Raw genomic sequence first — 6109 nt, forward strand, 5'->3', positions numbered from 1 at the left:
CCGGTGGCTGTGCCGGTGGCTGTGGGCGGTGTCTGTGCAGGTGTCGGTGCCGGTGGCTGTGGCGGTGTCGGTGCGGGCCCGGGGCCCGGCGGTGCCGAGGCCGCCGCTGAGCAGCGAACACCGCGTCGTTTCGTAGCAACGGCGGCGGCTGCGGGCGGGGCCGGGCCGGGCTCCGGGGCTGCTCCCCGGCCATGGCCCCGGTCAGCCCGCGGCAGAAGGGTGGGTTTTCCTCCCAGGGCTGGCCATCTTCCTGCTGGGAGTTCAGTCGGGGTGTTTTAACCAAGGACACCGAGCACTGTTTCCCCTCCGACCCGAAAGGCTCGGAGCTGCTGCCCGAACCAGCAGGGTGGAGCAGCTCAGTCAGAGAATCACAGAATTGTTAGGGACGTCTGGAGTTTACCCCGTCCAACCTCCCTGCCGTGGCAGGGTCACCTAGAGCAAGGTCACAGCAACGTGTCCAGGTGGGTTTTCAGTGTCTCCAGACAGGGAGACTCCACATCGTCCCTGGGCAGCCGTTCCCACTGCTCTGCCAGCCTCAGTGCACAGAAGTTCTTCCTCGTGTTGCGGTGGAACTTCTTGTGGTTTAGTTTATGGCCACTGCTCCTCGTACTGTCCCTGGGCACCACTAGAAAGAGTCTGTCACCATCCTCTTGACACCCGACTTTGAGATTTATATGCGCTGATGAGATCCGCTCTCAGTCTTCTCCAGACTAAACAGACCCAGCTCCCACAGTCTCTCCTCATATGAGAGATCTCCAGACCCCTCACCATCTTCATGGCCTCCACTGGACCCTTTCCAGTATCTCATTACCATTCTTGTACTGAGTCCACTTAAGGCAGGGTCCTGTGGAAGGTGATAAATGGGGATTTGTGCAGTTTTGGGAGGACAAATCATAGAACCAGAAAATGGTTTGGGTTGGAAGGGACCTTAAAAGTCATCTTGCTCCAACCTCCCTGCCATGGGCAGAGAATTCCACTAGACCAGGTTGCTCAGAACACATCCAGTGTGCGTCCAAAAATTATATCCATTTATTGAGGCATTCCCACGAGCTTTGTGGTCCAGTTGGAGATGTCCCTGTTCATTCCAGAGGGGTTGGACTAGAAGACCTTTAAAGATCCTTTCCAATCCAAACTGTTCTCTGATTCTACTCTACGTTTTCTAACTCCTGGTGATTTATGTCCTGTGAGACCTGTAAGGGTGACTATTTAGGCTGGTCTTCATGATAACTTCCATTTGAGCTACATTAATTCAAACTCTGCAAGTTCACCCTCATGGTAGCTGCACCTCTAACTGCAATAGGTGACTGTGTTAGGAGTCTGTGGTCACTTGTGCTAAAGCCCACTTTTGATAAGCCAGTCATCGTGCCTTAAAACACCACAACTCATATCACGCAGTATTAAGTGCAACCAGGACACAAATCTGTGACAAGACTCACACTGAATTAATTCCACAACAATTAATATTAACAACAGAATGCCTCGACAGCTTCATGACCAAGTAGCTGCACTGACAATCAAGAGGACACTGGGGTTTCTGACCTTAGCAAGAATTTACTTGGGACTAGTCACTTAAAATTAAATTATTTATTAAGTGGAAATGACCACATCTGCCATCCTGCAATGTGCTGTGACTGTCATGGTTATAAATGATGCACTCGTGTCATAGAGAGAACCTCCAGACAGGGTGGAGCTCTTCAAGTGGGATCGCTTTTTAACACTCCCTTTTAAGCTGAACCTATGTTCCCAGGTCTGCAAAAACATCTTTGCTAATAAGAGCAAAAAACTCAGCCACAGAAGAAATAAAAACAACAACAAATACAAACAAATAAACTTAAATAAAAACAAAGAAATCTCCAATAATAGCAGGAACAAGCCAGAACTCGCAAGTCTCAGTTCAGTGAAAAGATTGTTATTTATTTCCCTATCTGACTTGAGTTCAAGAGACACATGTACTTTCTAAATAAGTATAAATTATATATTTCCATATTCTTATACTGGTAAATAAGCAGAATCGCCTGTTTCACCAGCTGCATAAAAGAGAGTTTTGCATCAGTGTGATGTGTTGGTGTGCATGCAGAAAGGGTTACTAGAGAAGAAATGTTTTCTCACCGATTTATTTGAGGTCACAACCCTCATGCAGTTAATTTAATGCATGTTTCAAACTGTAGTGGCATGAAAATGATAAGCCATCGCTTCCTGAATGTAAGGATTTATGAGCTACTGCAGAGATATAAATAAATAGAGTAAAATCTCATCATAAGATGACCCAAGAGAATGGAAGCCATTTGGGGCAGGGACCATGACAGTACGCGTCTTCTGGAAAGCGTAAAAGGAACCTTATGGCCACTGGAAAGTAAGGATAAGAAGAACTGATAAGGAAAGGCCGGGAGCGGGATTTGGGGTGTTCCCTCCCACATCCGCTGCTGTGAGGAGACGTCAGGAGGCGGCAGCACCGCACCACCGCCGTGATGGCCGAACTGCCCCGCACAGCTGCTCCCAACCCCGGCCGAGATAATTACAAACCTTAATTATTACGTGGAGAGACAACGGTGGGGTGAAGATGTGCTCATGGATGAGGTTCTGCATTTGTTTTGCTCAGTTTACTCCGATAATATCATCAATGGGAGATTACCTCTAAGGAAAGCAAAATTTATCCACCGATTTACTAATTAAAATATTGGTTTATATATATTACAAATATGTTACATAAATATCACTTAATCTAACTGCAAGTCTTGTAATTTTCCCAGCGATACGGAAATCCATCAGAACCTCGTGGCTTCAAAGAGCAGTGATGCTGCAGACACAGTCCGTGGGCTGACATCCTGGGACATACCCTGGGAGCCAGATTTACATACTCTGGGAGCTCAAAGTTATATAAGTTTTGTAGTATTAAAAGGAACGAGCTTCCTTTTTCTCCAGGGACAAGGAAACACTATGTGGTCCTCGATTACTTAATTATCCAGCTGATATTTTTACTATATTCTTTTTGAATGTCCTCTCCACCTGTTATTTTCAAACTTAATCATAGTTTTAGAATGTGAACAGTTGTTCAGTTTAGATTGGAGTGAGACTTTCTGTTTTGTTCATAAAGATGATGCAACAAACCTCAAATAACAGTAACCTTTGATCATGCTTGGCATTAGAGTTGAGCCAATGATCTCAAGAGAAGGAAACATTACCATTTCCTTAAAAAGTTAAATCACAGGAATGTTTCAATTAATAGAAACACCCAAGTAAAGAGGTTGGTTAGTTCTGAGACAGAAGCTAAAGCTGACAGGTGGTCTGTGTATAATGTACAAATATATGCTCTACATAAAACATTAAATGGATGAGTTATGGAAAGTAAAATTATTTCAATAATCCTGAAACTAAGATGAACTTGCTGTTCCTCATTATGGTTTGAAACTGCAGAACAGTTTTCCATTCCAGTTCTGAAACTGGGATTACTATGGCCTGCCACACTTGTTAGAAAATTCCTCTCTTCTACCCTTTTCCAAACCAAACATAGGGATTCTCCAAGACCACTGGAGGAAAGCAATGCTTTGCAGATCACCATCACTGCCCACTGGGGGCTCTTATCACCACTAGTAGTAGTATGGCTGATGCTACCAATGTGGCATACATGGAGAGAGACATGGGAGGGACTCTTCCTCCTACGTATTTGAAGGAATGGTCTGGCAAAAGTGAGTCCCACCCATCCTGCCCAGGATTAATGCCCAGCAGCATTAATCCCTAGAGAGGATATAAAGGAAAGCCTACAAGGTAACATAAAGACACTCAGCCCTGCACAGGTTTCTTCAATCCTCAGTTTCCATTACTTACTTACCAGTTCTGATCCATGGCTGTCTCCCCAGTCATGCACATTTGGATCTATTTAAAAATTAGTTTCAAATATGTCTAGAACCACTGTGTATTCATTAGCAGAAACAACTTCTCCCCCATGCTTTCCAACAGCCTTTCAGTTCCAGCAGCAGAATCCAGGCCCTCATCTCTTATCCTGTTCCTCTCATATTTTATTCTTCAGCCTTTAAATTCTCAGCCACCAAACATTTCCATAGATGAAAAATTGGTCTGGGATTTTTCATTATTTGACACTTGACTCCTCTGGGAGGAAGAGGCTATTAGGAAAAATCTTAATACTCAGAGAAGTCTGTAGAAATCACAGCCATTAAAGATGTTTATAAGGTCAGGTGTAAGGGGGTAGATGAGGACACCATATGGTGAGCTGTCTCCCTCCACATTTCCATGCTAGGAGGTGTGAAATGTCCGTGGTGGAAGAGAGTCCCCCTACTCCTTCTCCCCTTGATCTGCTTCTGCTCCTGCATCTGCTTCTGCTCTGCTGAGTCATGCTGAGCTGTGCTGCTGCAGATTCCTTCAGGTTTACACAAGGTGGGGCCCCGGCAAGGCCTGACAAGGGCAAGATTATCATCCCTGCTTTCTTTGTGTTTGAGTGTTAACATAATCCCTCTGTGTGCTCCAGACTGGCAGCTGTCTCCTGTATTCCTTGATTTTTTTTTATTTACTGCTTGTAAGGGTTTAAGGAAATATTGCTAGTTTTGTAATGAATTAGAAATACTAGTGGAAAGAGTAAAATAAATCCTCAATCTTCTAACATGTCTGAAAGCAGCTGAGAAAGATACCTAGAAATTAACTCTCAGCCCAAATCTCGCTCTTGTCCTGCACCTGCTGATGGAATCTTAAAGTTCACTTTAAAAATAATATTATTGTATGGAATTTCTACTGCAGTAGCAGCCACATCACAGAGCCACAAGTCCCAGTGTGCAAAGAACTATGATACTATTACTCCAGTGCTCGCAGCTTCAGGTCCTGCCCAGCATCTGAGTAAGGTTAGCGGAGCTTAGCTCATTATCAAATAAATTACTACCTTTAGCAAGATAATGATCTCAAGCCTTTTGTGGTGCAGCAACACTCAACCAATGAATCATGTTCAAGAGTTGTCAGGATGTGTGCTTCGAGCTTTCCCTCCTCTTTCAGACTGCTGAACTGCATAAAAAATAAACTAATACAAATCAAATTAATTTGTCTTGGTTTGTCTTTCCCATTTACATGTGTTGTATTGTTATCATAATTTTATACCATCTTAGGTGGCACAGAAAGTAGATCCTGAGCGAGATGGTGGATATGTAATATAATCTGTTGGGATGTGAGCCTTCCTTTGAAAAATGTTCAGGTCTTTTCCCTGTATCCCAGAGAAATTTTGCAGATGCATGTAAACGATAGTCACTGTAAGCCATAATGATTTGTATTGTCCAATGTGTATATCTATCTATATATATAATCAGTAATTACTACCTTGTTGGGCTTTATACAGGTGATATTTAATAGGTTTGGTGATGAATAGCTGAGATCCTGGTGAAGGAGCTGTTTTCTCTCCTCCTGCTGCTGCTAAGTTCCCAAGGGAAATAAATAATGCGCAAGACAGGCTGAGTCCTGCAGCACAGAAGCAGGGAGATTTCAGTATTGCTCTTGCTGGAGATGATTTCCATAGATTAGGGCATATGACAAAGGAATGTACTAACAACACCCAGGTTGCTAATCAACCTGAATAAACTTGATTCGGACACTAAGGAAATAACATCCATACACACAAATTTACAAACACAAACCCTTTGAGTAATATTAAGACTGTTACTTAATTCAATAAGCACTTCAGGAAATACAAAGAACGGGCTGACTTAACAGTCCCAGCTATTACTCATAAAGTAACCATCTACAAAACAAAGCTGTGCCACCACATTTGCCAGGTGCCCTCTTGATATTTCAAAATTTTAGTGCAGCATAACACACAGATTGTGTCCCACCATCACACATGTCCACCATCTGAGCTTAAAAAAAAAAATCAAAGCAACAGTGGTGAAGAACGTGCAACATGCCAGACCATTGGTAATATAAGCCAGTTGTTGCAATGCTGTGGAAAGAGGAAGGATGCCATAAAGGGATCTATAATTTCCCTGAATCAGACAGATGTCACTATGCTGTTGCTCAAACCTAGTGCCCTTAATCTTCTTTGTGAAAGTGACAGTTGTTGAGCAAACTTATTTCTGTGAGTAATGTAAGATGGCCTTTAACTTCTAGAATGAGGGGA

The sequence above is a fragment of the Myiozetetes cayanensis genome, unplaced genomic scaffold (genome assembly GCF_022539395.1).
Source record: "Myiozetetes cayanensis isolate MyiCay16 unplaced genomic scaffold, myiCay2020 scf10, whole genome shotgun sequence".
NCBI lineage: Eukaryota > Metazoa > Chordata > Aves > Passeriformes > Tyrannidae > Myiozetetes > Myiozetetes cayanensis.